Genomic DNA, 12,941 nt, shown 5'->3' with positions numbered 1-12,941 from the left:
AATAACTATAAAACTAAAGATCAGACACAATCACTGACTGAAGATCATGTAAGTAAAAAGTATATTTCTCGCTAGAAATGTTATTAGAAACACGTTTAACGGTGAATCGGTCCTAAAATATTGCATTTCCCATTCAGATAATAAAGATTAATAAAGATCATACACATTCACTGACTGAAGATTATGTAAGGAAAATGTACATTTCTCGCTAGAAATGTCATTAGAAACGCGTTTAATGGTGTATCTGTCCTAAAATATTGCATTTCCCATTCAGATAATAAAGATTAATATAAACCACGCCGTGTTCCGGAGCCGCGGGGGATTCTGGGAATTGGGGTTGTCAGTTGACAAATGGGGCTTTTGTTAACTTGTTTTGTTGTTAGGATTAAGTGGGGTTGATGGGTTCGGGATGTTATGTGGTTGTGTGTTGTTCTATTAACATTGTTTGTGTGTTCATTGTTGTCGACACCGTCACCGAGAGTGACGTGACCATCGTTTCGTGCAGCTGTTCCGTGTTGAAGTCTCGTTCAATAAAAACCAACTCTCGTTGTCGAGCGTTCAATAAAAACCAACTCTCGTTGTCGAGCGTGCCCCCCCCCCCCTACTAACGTGTCTCCCCCCCCCTCAACAAACGTGTCCCCCCCCCCCCCCCTTTCAACTAACGTGTTCCCCCCCCCCCCCTACAATCGTGTCGTCCCCCCCCCCCCTCAACAAACGTGTCTCCCCCCCCCCCTCCCCGGTCAACAACAGTCTACCTCCCCCCCCCCCCCCCTAAACAATCGTGTCCACAATTTGCCCCGAAAAAAACCCGAAACCCGCCTCCACAGCGGCACGCGTGGATACTGTAGGTATAACACGCTATTTTTTACGTTGAAATGCTACGTCTCCAGTGTTCATGGAAACGTACACCGTCAACGTTTTTTCTTGGCGACTGGGTTGCGAGATCAGAGAGTGTCGAAACTCTACTCTCTATGGCTCTGACACGGAACAAAGCTGCATTGAGACCCTTGAGAGTAGAGACTATAGAGTGTTCAGCAGATTATACAGATACATAGATAAATACATAGATATTATAGGCTATATTGTTAGTATATGCTACAAGTGAACCTCCTAAGATGGCGCAATTTGATTGGTTTGCTATCTCGGGATATTGGGCAATATCCCATGATTGACATCTCAAACTCGATATTGTTTTCATCGCAAAATGAATAACAACAAATAAACCGCTAATACAAACAAATAAATCCCGGCAAATAGCGTTATCTTGTTTATTTTTGGAGTATTCACGTGTAGTATATAGGCTACTGTGGTGACTATAACGCTACGGCCACACCAAACGCGTTACTCGCGTTGGATAACGTGAGTAACGCCCCGTGCCCTCTACCTCCGTCCGTTGACTGATCCCCATTGACTTTGAATGGGGACGGACGCGCAATGCATTGTGGATCCGTCCGTTCCGTTGGAGCCTTCGGCTCAGTCAAGAAGTTGAAAAATTTTCAACTTTTTCGGCAGCGACGGATCCGTCATCCAATCAGATCACGTATGCAAATTTAAGCACTGTGACGCGACTCGGGCTCTGACGATACTGGAAAGTGGGAAAGCGGGTCATCTTGCATCGCAACAAGCAGGAAGAAGCGGGAAGAACCCGGCGAAGCGATTTGATTGGCTGACGGATGCCTCTGCAAAGACTACTCCCCCATCAGTCAGCCACGCCTTCCCACGTCCGTTGACTGACGGAGGTAGTGGGCATGTAGGGTAACGCGCCTAACCTGACGCTTGATCATTGTGTGATGGTTCAACGCTTCCAACGCGTCAACGCGTCAACGCAGCTAGATGATTCCATGTCCATGCAAGTGAACGGAGCGTTCCCTCTTCGTCATAACTATCAAACCAAACATCCTTCACATTCACCGAGCGAACATTATGAAAGTAAAATGCACATTCTTCGCTAAAAATGTTTCCATAAACGCATTTAATGGCGTAACTATGTTACTATTTCCACCCAGAATAAAGAAAGATGTCGGCCGTATGCTTCTGTGCAAGCGTCACTACTCTCTGCCAGTGACGTCGGGTCAAGCTCCACGCTGATTGGCTATCGTGGCTAAGAGTCACGCGTTGGAGCGTTGAAAGTTCCATTTTTTGAACGCCCCTAACGCGACGCTTCAACGCGTGTAACCCTACATGCCCACTACCTCCGTCAGTCAACGGACGTGGGAAGGCGTGGCTGACTGATGGGGGAGTAGTCTTTGCAGAGGCATCCGTCAGCCAATCAAATTGCTTCGCCGGGTTCTTCCCGCTTCTTCCTGCTTGTTGCGATGCAAGATGACCCGCTTTCCCACTTTCCAGTATCGTCAGAGCCCGAGTCGCATCACAGTGCTTAAATTTGCATACGTCACACGTGATCTGATTGGATGACGGATCCGTCGCTGCCGAAAAAGTTGACAATTTTTCTTCTTGACTGAGCCGAAGGCTCCAACGGAACGGACGGATCCACAATGCATTGCGCGTCCGTCCCCATTCAAAGTCAATGGGGATCAGTCAACGGACGGAGGTAGTGGGCACGGGGCGTAACGCGTCTACGCGCCTATACCAATGGTTCCCTATGCAAAAATGCTGATTTTCGACGCCCCTAACGCGGGCCTCCACACACCGGCGCCGCAGCGGCGCCGGTGTGTGGAGGCCTTTACTCGCGTTAAAAGCACGCCCCTAGCACCAACAGGAGGCGGCGCGACGGCCGCGCTGCAGTATAAAATCAGGAATTCACCTGTCAATCAACCGCAGCAAAGAGACGAAACGCAATGGGTGAGTAGCCTATTGTAGCCTAGTTTATTTATTTTCCATCTTTTTGGCTGAATAATTTGAAAAATGTATAATCTGCGAAGTGAAAGTATGTTTTCAAGCATCAGATCAACTTAGTTTGTAGGGCACTTTATCGTTTTATTTACTGTCATTTCTTATTTATTTTATATTTTGCCATTATTCATCTACTGCATCAACAATCTCAATAACTGCAGGACCTTCTATTAAGCCTTTTTAGTATATAGTGCAGTCACCTTTTAAGGCCAATTGTTATTGTGTGTATTTATTGTAGCTGTGTGGATGGCTTTATTGATCCCCATTGGGACCAATACAGTATCTATCTATCTATCCATCTATATAGCCTTAACATAGCCACACATTTACATGTATGCAGCCAGTAGTTATCCATTTTAATTGAGCAAGCTCTTTTACATTTTATTGAGTTTTTTTTATTTCAACAGAATAAATAACTGTTGCCAGACAGAGGGGGGCTGCCCTTCTTCTCCTGCGCTGTAGGCGGCCAGGAGAAGACGAAGGGTTTGGGTGCACCCCATCAATGAACAGAGACAAGAACAGGGGGTATGCCACAATCTGGTCCAGGAGCTCCGTGCAGATCCTGAGAGGCACGCCAATATTTCAATTCGCCACTAAGTGTGCAATGGCAGAACCATATGGTGCAGCCTATATGATGACCTATAATCTAGTTATTATCCCTCTCTGGTATACTCTTTTGCATATATATATATATACTTTTTTTTTATCCCTCGGGATAAATACAGTGATGTTATTGCTGTGCTGGATTCAGTAGCCAGTGTATTTTATTTGAGTGCTCGAGACACTTAGGGCCCTATCTTGCATCCGGCGCAAGTGACTTAGTCACTGGCGCATGTGTCGTTGCTAGTTTACAACTGGCGCAGAGCGCTCTTTTGCCACCTGCGCCACTCGCCGGTAAATTAGGGAATGATCTTGCGCCCCAAGGGGCGGTTCGGCGGAAGGAGGAGGCGTGTTCTGGCGCAAACGGTATTTTGACGTTTCTGAAAACCATTGCGCTACTGACCAGGAAATACCTGGTTTAAAGTCAGTGGCGCGTTGTTCAGATGCTATTTTAAGGGCGGATGCATACATGCGCATGCGATGCATACGGATTGCTTGTGCACCTCGCGCATGCACTTTGCTTCTCCCATCTACCTAGCCGCACATTCTTGGTAAATTATTTGGGAAAGAACAGCTGATGCAGCGGTAATAAGTTGTACTTTTAAATCAATGCATCTGCAAACACCGTACAGCAAAAACATATTTTCTTGACACAGACATCGTGTAGGCCTACATGCCCATAACTTTTAGGATTGATGAGTATTTGATCGTGAAAAACATTGTTTTACCGCGAGTGAGTGTTAAAAAGAATGAATGAATGCGGGCGCGCGTGTGTGCTCTGTTTAAACACACGCAAACTAAACACGTAACGCATAATACAATCAATGGCAATGTCTATTACCGCGGGGACACATGCATATTAGGATAGCATACAATACTGATAAGAAACAATGTTTATAATGTATTGCATATATCATTAAATAGAACCACAGTTACCGCATATCATATGTTATATCATATACGTTTTCTTTGGCGAAATTTATTTGAAGACTCAGTATTTCTGAAGTTGTGGAAGAAAACCCCTTATTCCATGTGTGAATTAGGCCATATTATTTGGCAATAAACTGAGCCATTTGCAGTTTGAAATTCATGTGCATCTGTCTCATCGGAGGCTGCAGACGCGCTGTCAAAATATCAACTCGTCCGATTCAAATGCGCTCATGGCTCTTAAAGGGGATGGGAGCTGGCACTCTCATTGGTTTGTTGGACGTTACGCCCAAACCACACCTACGGGTAATTAGGCTGCTTCAGACCAACCCTTTTGACACTTGCGCCGCGACGCAAGTGTCATTTATCCGCCTGTAAAATAGCGATAGCGCCGTAGAACCGCCCACAAAGCTACTTGCGCTTTGCGCTTCCCACTTGCGTTTCAGACCGTTAAAATAGGGCCCTTAATGTTATTTTTCCTTAAATCCAGAAAGACAGTTAATGCATGATCTGATACCAGAGAGACAGTTAATACATGACAATGCATTTTTGAGCTTTGCCTGTGTTTTCTTTTACTTATCTATTTTATTGTATGAGAATGTTTCTATGTGAAGCACTTTGAGTCTGCTTAATGTATTAAAAGTGCTATATGAATGAAGTTGCCTTGCGTTAAATAAAAAAATATTACAAGTAATCTGGTTTCTACCGACATGGTGTGATTATATGTGACTTGATTTCGTCTATTTCCCATTATGGTTGATGGTTTGGTTACTTAGTCCACCATTGTTGATTTCTCACCTGAAGATCCAATCTCCAGAGCTATGGCTCGCCAGGCAATGACCTTTTTGGAGTTGTCTTTGTAATGACGGGAATTTTGGTCATACAATTCGACATATTTTTCCACCTCGACGACCAGTCTCTCATCGTCCATTCTCGTAATTGTTTCTCACAAACGAAAGAGGGCGACATCCAGTGGTGAGGGGTAGATATGGAGGTGCCTACGGGACCCGGGATGTACAAACCAGCTTTTACAAAGCGCTTTTTCTGAGAAGCCCCTGACTGCAGCCCGCAGACGGAGCCCACATGGAGGGGGCGGGCACTCAGTCCACATGGAGGGGGCTGGCACTCCGCCCACATGGAGGGGGCGGGCACTCAGTCCACATGGAGGGGGCGGCCACTCAGTTCACATTGAGGACTGGTCAAACAGCATTTCTGATCCCGAAAACCTGAAATTAGCTGAAATGTACCTGAAATTACCTGAAATTAGAGTGTGCCCGCCCGAGCGAGTGATGCCTAAAACATGCAAGTAAGTGAGACTGTCAAAATGCTTAATATATTTAGTAATATTCATGCAATTGTGTATTATGTCTTGTTAACTACTTAATCGTCAAATCCCGCCGGCGAGAAAGTTTTAGTTACACCTAGCATGTTCCCCCCAACATGCTAGGTCAATTTTCAGCATCATAAGGTCGAGTGATATAGTCATGTCATACACCGTTTGAAAGCTTAGAATCTCAGGAATGTCAACCAATGTCAACCATTCGGTGTAATAAATATGTTTAGTGAATATAGATAAAATATATCCTAGTGTCTTAAGGTGCGGCCACACCGGACGCGTATCTCGCGTACTTCGCGTATGAAATCGCCATTTTTTCCATAGGGAACCATTGGTTTACGCGCGTATGACGCGTTTCACTCGTATTACGCGTATAAGCAACATTTTACGCGCGTATTGCGCGTATGAGGCGCGTATATTTACGCGCTATACGCGCGTATATCGCGTACATCTCAAGAGTTCAAAAAATTGAACTTTTTACGCTCATACGCATGACGATTAGCCGATTAGCCCAATCAGCGTTGAGCTTGACCCAACGTCACTGGCAGAGAGTAGTGAGCTTGGACAGAAGCATACGGCCGACATCTTTCTTTATTCTGTGTGGAAATAGTAACATAGTTACGCCATTAAATGCTTTTATGGAAACATTTCTAGCGAGAAATGTGCATTTTACTTTCATAATGTTCGCTCTGTGAATGTGAAGGATGTTTGGTTTGATAGTTATGACGAAGAGGGAACGCTCCGTTCACTTGCATGGACAGAGTCTCTGGTTACTAAGCAACCTCAACGTCTTGGCGGACTATTTCTCTGCTGATCAACACTACAGACACTACACGAACAGAAATGGAGGTGGATCAAAATATCATCGTCGCCGTGTGCGGCCGTCCTGTCCTGTACGACACCACGATGGTGTCGTACAGGGACAGGAACAAAACAGAGAGGGCGTGGGTCGACGTGGCAGAGGATATTGGCGTTCCTGGTAAGATCAGTGAATAATGTGTCTGTGTATTTTGCTTGGCTTGGCGTATAGCGCGTATTGCGCGTATGCGACCATTTTTGACACAAAATGGTCAAGCAACATTTTACGCGCGTATCTCGCGTAAAAAGTACGCGAGATACGCGTCCGGTGTGGCCGCACCTTTAGGTCAAAATAGCCCCCCTCACCCTCCCCCACCCTTGGTGCATTCTTACTTTATCGTCGTTGTGGATATCCTTAGCAATGAGTTGATACTTCATGTTGGGTCTTGAAATGTTCATAAGAGTCCACAGAAATAGAATATCAATATTATTTTAGTCTAATTACATTGTGTATATGCACAAGCCATCTTATACAAAGCAGCCGAAAAATAGAAAACCGAAACGCTGCAATGTTTTTTTGTAGAAAACTGCTTTTATGTTTATACTGGTTTTCTTTTACTTTTAGAGACACCATCAATATACAAGTTATAGCCTACTCCATGGCTGATCTATTGCACTACTAGGGCCTACTTTTATTATTCCATTGTATTAGCCTACTCAACATTACAGACAACAATCTGTTTTATTTCCAGACAAAACTGAAGACCAGGAACTGGAACCTGGGAACCTGGTATGTAATATGTGTGTAATGCTGGAGGTTGTATGTATAGCCAGATGAAATTGTTTGATGACTAGTTGAATAGTGTTTTTTATCACTGAAAACTCATCAGTAGTAGTAGCCTTTGTTTGCATACCATTTTGTGGTTTTGGGAGAGTAGGGTGTCAAGTACAGACACAAATAATTTTTCTTTCTTCTTCAAGGAAGATGATGTTGTCCTGAAGGACACAATTCAGGCAGCAGCATGGTGCCAGTTACAGTCTTTCAAGGACAGTGTTTCTCTCCCAGAGGTCATTGGGATGGAAGGTTGGGAGCAGATGGCAGCATCAACACAGCGCAAATCCCATGACGGCGGGATGAGGAAGAAACGTGGAAACCATTCCAATTCTCATTCAGATTACATACTGACTATGAACTGTTCTGTGTGGAGATGATGGACAGGAGAAACCTGAAGGTGTTTGCCTCTTTTGAGTCAAACACCTTTCCCCCTCCCCGTCCCCCCTCCCCGTGACGCCTGCGCCACACGACTCCAGTAGTCTGATGATGCAGCATAATGGCGGCGCTTGGCAGCTATGGCGGCGGTGACGGCGATGTCGGGCGACAGCGTGAAGCGAGAGTGGCGCCCACCTCACTGAGGAAGGCGTCAGTGTAGTGTGTTCCCCTTACTCTTACTGGGCCTGTGACTCTCACAGACAGACGGGTACAGGAGTTCGCACACGTTGCATTGTTTACAGGCAAGGGTGGATTACCACACGGGCACACCGGGCACATGCCCAGGGGCCCAAGGGCGGTGGGGGGCCCTAAGCCAGAGCTTCTGTGTGAAGTCGCTGTTAGTAACTTTTAATGTTGCATTATCGAAGCAATCGGTAGAGAAATACAAAAATTCAAGCGAAAACAGCAATAGTAGGCCTATTAATACTGATAAAAAAAAAAAAAGATCACTAGGGGGCACTATTTCAGTTAGTGAACGGGTCACGAACAAGGCACTGTGATTTAAACATGGAGCAACGGCGAACGTGATACTCCCGTACCATCTGTTTGTATAATTTAATTAACAGCGTGGGCTCCCGCTAACTTAACATAGTATTACCGTTTACTCATTAACAAGAGCAGCGGAAATCTGCTCAATCGTCAATGTGGTCGGAGTGCCCGCCCCCTCCATGTGGACTGAGTGCCCGCCCCCTCCATGTGGGCGGAGTGCCCGCCCCCTCCATGTGGGCGGAGTGCCCGCCCCCTCCATGTGGACTGAGTGCCCGCCCCCTCCATGTGGGCTCCGTCTGCGGGCTGCAGTCAGGGGTACTTGCTTTTTCTGGGGCGGCGACGCTCGGGAATAGAACATTGGCTCGAAGAGTAGTTGGGCGGCGCGGCGCGGAACGCTGCCGCGCAGCTAGTCGGCGCCGGTGTGGGCTAGTAGGCTACACCCGGAATAATGGGGGCGGAGTTTATGACGCGCCGCTGCGGCGCCGGTGTGTGGAGGCCTTTACCCCCCGGGGAGTCTGGGTATACGCGATGTTGTTTGGGGAAAAGGGGTTTTAGTGCCTTTTGGTGTTGGGTTTAACGGGTTTGGGTTGTGTGTTCGGTTTAATGTAAATTATGGGTTGTGGGGTGTTGTTTATTGTGTGAAGTCTTGTCGGCAACCTTTACCCGGAGTCGCATGTCCGTTCAACCCGGTCTCACGAAAATACGTGACACTGTCACGTTATTTAATCTATTGAAACGTGATCAGGGACACGTATTTTCGTGTCAAAAACCACAAATTTCAAACCCATGTATTTCAATTGGAAGTATTTGTCGTGTCACTAAGCACGACTTCCAAACTAAGGTTCTGTCCGGGAGCGTTCTCCCTAATGTCCCTTAAGGAGCTCCGTACAGAACATTTATTGTTACAGGTCCCATGACATGAAAATCTCACTTTATGAGGTTTTCTAACATAAATATGAGTTCCCCTAGCCTGCCTATGGTCCCCCAATGGCTAAAACTTGCGTTTGGTGTAAAACGAGCAATAGCTGTTCTGCTCGCCTTTGAAAAAACTGAGGCTCAAGTGCGCTGATTTGGAATGTCTGTATTCATGACGTCATCAGGAATCTCAGCTCCTCCCCTTAATCTGCCTGGCCCGCCCAGAGACGTTGGCCCGCCAATGAGACTCGACCGTGCGAGCGCCACATGTGTGTGTGTGTGTGTGTGTGTGTGTGTGTGTGTGTGTGTGTGTGTGTGTGTGTGTGTGTGTGTGTGTGTGTGTGTGTGTGTGTGTGTGTGTGTGTGTGTGTGTGTGTGAATACACACACTGTAACGCAAGTGTTTCTTGTCGGTTCTTTGACGTGTCTTGTATTTCCACAACGAGACTGTTGTGGGGGTTATCTGAGCCATGGTTGAGAAGGAATTGGGGGAAAGGAACTTTGGCTTTGACTGGCTGAAGTACATGAACTGCGACATGCCGCCGGTTGCCGCGAGGCACCATCGCCCGGCAGCGGGCAGCCGGCAGCAGGCAGCGCCCGGTTCAGTCGACTTCAGGTTGATGTGAAAGTGGAAGAACCAGAGACGTTGCAGAACCCGACAAAGTCGTTTGTGATTCATAATATCGACTGGAGGCGCACACAGCTTTTGGCCGTGATAATATGTATTAAATGATATAGATTTCTATGTATAATATGATATTATTTAGATATAGAGCTCCAGGACTGTAACGCAAGTGTTGTAGACTTCCTTATTATTTGGATAACCGTTCTGCTTTTGGCGTTATGGCGCATAACACGTCGGACTCTCGTCTCTGGTATTTCTACAACGAGACTCGTATTGGGGGTTATCTCAGCCATGGTTGAGAAGGAATTGGGGGAAAGGAACTTTGGCTTTGACTGGCTGAAGTACATGAACTGCGTCATGCCGCCGGTTGCCGCGAGGCACCATCGCCCGGCAGCGGGCAGCCGGCAGCAGGCAGCGAGCGGTTCAGTCGACTTCAGGTTGATGTGAAAGTGGAAGAACCAGAGACGTCGCAGAACCCGACAAAGTCGTTTGTGATTCATTATATCGTCTGGAGGCGCACACAGCTTTTGGCCGTGATAATATGTATCAAATGATATAGATTTCTATGTATTATATGATATTATTTAGATATAGAGCTCCAGGACTGTAACGCAAGTGTTGTACACTTCCTTGTTATTTGGATAACCGTTCTGTCGGACTCTCGTCTCTGGTATTTCTACAATGAGACTCGTATTGGGGGTTATCTCAGCCAAGGTTGAGAATGAATTGGGGGGAAGGAACTTTGGCTTTGACTCCCTCAAGAACATGAACCACGACATGGAGGAGAAAGGGATTGTTGGCGGCGAATGTCTCCAGCTTGAGACCCGCTGAGGGACCACCGCCGGAGGCGGAGGTGCCTAAGCGCTGCCCGGCAACGATCCCTTTCTCCTCCTTGTCGCGGTTCAGTCTACTTCACATTGATGAGGACGTTGAAGAACCAGGAACGTCGGAGAACCCAACGCGGTCGTTTGAGATTCATTATATCGGCTCACACAGCTTTTGGCCGTTATAATATATATTATATGATATAGATATCTATGTAGGCTATATGATAATATTTAGATATAGAGCTCCAGGACTCCCGTGTGTTCTAGAATATTTACAGAACACGGCTAAAGGCTGTGTGCGCTTCGCCATTGCGATACATCCACTGTAAACAGAACGCATGGTACCGTGGCTGCAAGCTGGTCAGGGCCACACCCCCACCCTCCTCCTTGACCCGCCTCGCTCCTCCTCATTTGCATTATAGCTACAGACACCAAAACAGCGCATTTGGGGGAAGCTCAATGTGCGACTGGCTCGGAGTGGCTGTAACTCTGCACCACGGCTGAATTTCGGGAACGTCTTTGAATACTGTGTTAGTTGCCCACTAATACCTATATTAAAGAATACATAAAATAGCATGTCATGGGACCTTTAAAAATTGTCAGTGATAACTAACAATATGACAGCTTTTGGCCACCCGTTTCTACTTAAACTTGTCTGTGAACAATATGACAGCTTTAGGCCACCCGTTTCTACTTTCACCTTTGATTCTGAGAAATTGTGACAATTCACGGATGTGGTGTAACTGTTTTAAGTAGAGTTTGGGAGACCTGTAGGATGACGTCAGAGGTGGAACGTCAGTGGGGGGAGGAGCAGTGCGAGTTTAGTAAAGGAGGTGAAACGTGGTTTATTTCACGTGGTGAAATAAACATTCACGCTTTACAGTTGGACTCCGCGCAAGTTATTTAATAACACGACATGGTGTCAGAAGTCCTGTAGTTAGCGTGAGGGAGAAGCCACGGAAAAGGACCATTTTAAACCTGCGAACTAAAGAAAGAGAAGGTCAGGATGAGCGACGGAGAAGAGGATAGCAGCAGAGGTCGGCAGCCAACGGCAGCAACAACGGGACCATGTGCTACATTTAATATCCAGCCACCGGAATCCTTCGACTTTTCAAAGCCGCAAGAGTGGGATAAATGGATCCGGAGATTCGAAAGATTTCGCCTGGCAAGTAACCTAAATGCAAGCTCTGAAGAGAACCAAGTCAATACATTGATATACTGCATGGGGGACGATGCGGATGACATCTTACGTGGGCTAACTTTAACGGCTATTCAGGAAAGCACTTACAAAGGGGTAGGTGATGGCTTTCAAAGTTTCTTTGTGGTCAAGAAAAACGTAATTTACGAGCGTGCTAAGTTTAACATGCGCATACAGAGAGAAGGAGAGCTAGTAGATTCGTTTGTCACTGCTTTATACGCGCTAGCAGAACATTGCAGCTACGGTGTGCTACATGACGAGCTTATCCGAGACAGACTCGTTGTTGGACTGTTAGATAACCGGCTGTCCGAACGCATGCAGCTGGACGCAGACCTTACCTTGGACAAAGCTGTTAGAATGGCACGCCAAAGCGAAGAGGTCAAAAAGCAGCAAGTTTCACTGCGGGGTGACACCAGAACACAGGCAAGTGATGCTAAGTCTGTGGATAGGGTCAGAATGCTCAAGACCAGCAAGCCTGCTACAAACAAACCTCAGCACGTAAATGAGCCACACAATGCCCGAAATAGCATAGGGAAAGCGCAGTGTTACAAATGTGGCAGTACTCCATCTCATCCTGCACGAGATTGTCCTGCAAATGAAAGTAAATGCCATGCATGTGGCAAAATGGGTCACTACAGTCGCGTGTGCAGAGCGCCAAAATCTGTGCATGAAGTTGAAGAAGAGGAGGACGATGCAATCTTCCTTGGCAGCATCACAGCAAATGGTGAACCATGGACAGTCAGCATAGGCATCCATGACAGCAGTGTGACGTTCAAAATCGATACAGGTGCCGACGTCACAGTCTTGCCACACGCTGTGTTCCTGGAGATATTCAAGAACAATCCACCAATACTCCGAAAAGCAACAAAGCCACTCTTGGGACCAGGTAAGAGTCCACTGGATGTTGTGGGCGTTGTTAGGCTGCTGCTGAGGAGAGTTAAGAAAGCAGAGATGGAGGACGTATATGTTGTACATAATCTACACACTGCCTTGATGGGAAGATCCGTGAGATTGAGGAGCCGACAGACTGGTGTGCTGGTATCGTGGTGGTGCCAAAAAAAACAGGTGCTGTACGCATATGTGTTGATCTCACTAAACTGAACG

The 12,941-nt window shown here is 46.5% G+C and overlaps 1 long non-coding RNA gene across 1 annotated transcript; it reads left to right on the top strand.

Moving 5' to 3' along the window:
- The first annotated feature begins 2,695 nt into the window (after positions 1–2,695).
- LOC132447856 (uncharacterized) lies at positions 2,696–3,806 on the top strand. The gene is made up of 2 exons (XR_009523239.1): positions 2,696–2,802; positions 3,261–3,806. It is a non-coding gene; the product is annotated as an uncharacterized LOC132447856 (long non-coding RNA).
- The last annotated feature ends 9,135 nt before the right edge of the window (positions 3,807–12,941 follow it).

This window comes from Gadus macrocephalus, chromosome 19 (assembly GCF_031168955.1).
Source record: "Gadus macrocephalus chromosome 19, ASM3116895v1".
Classification (NCBI taxonomy): domain Eukaryota; kingdom Metazoa; phylum Chordata; class Actinopteri; order Gadiformes; family Gadidae; genus Gadus; species Gadus macrocephalus.
Note: the sequence above shows the minus strand (reverse complement) of the source record. Positions and strands in the feature narration are given on the sequence as shown.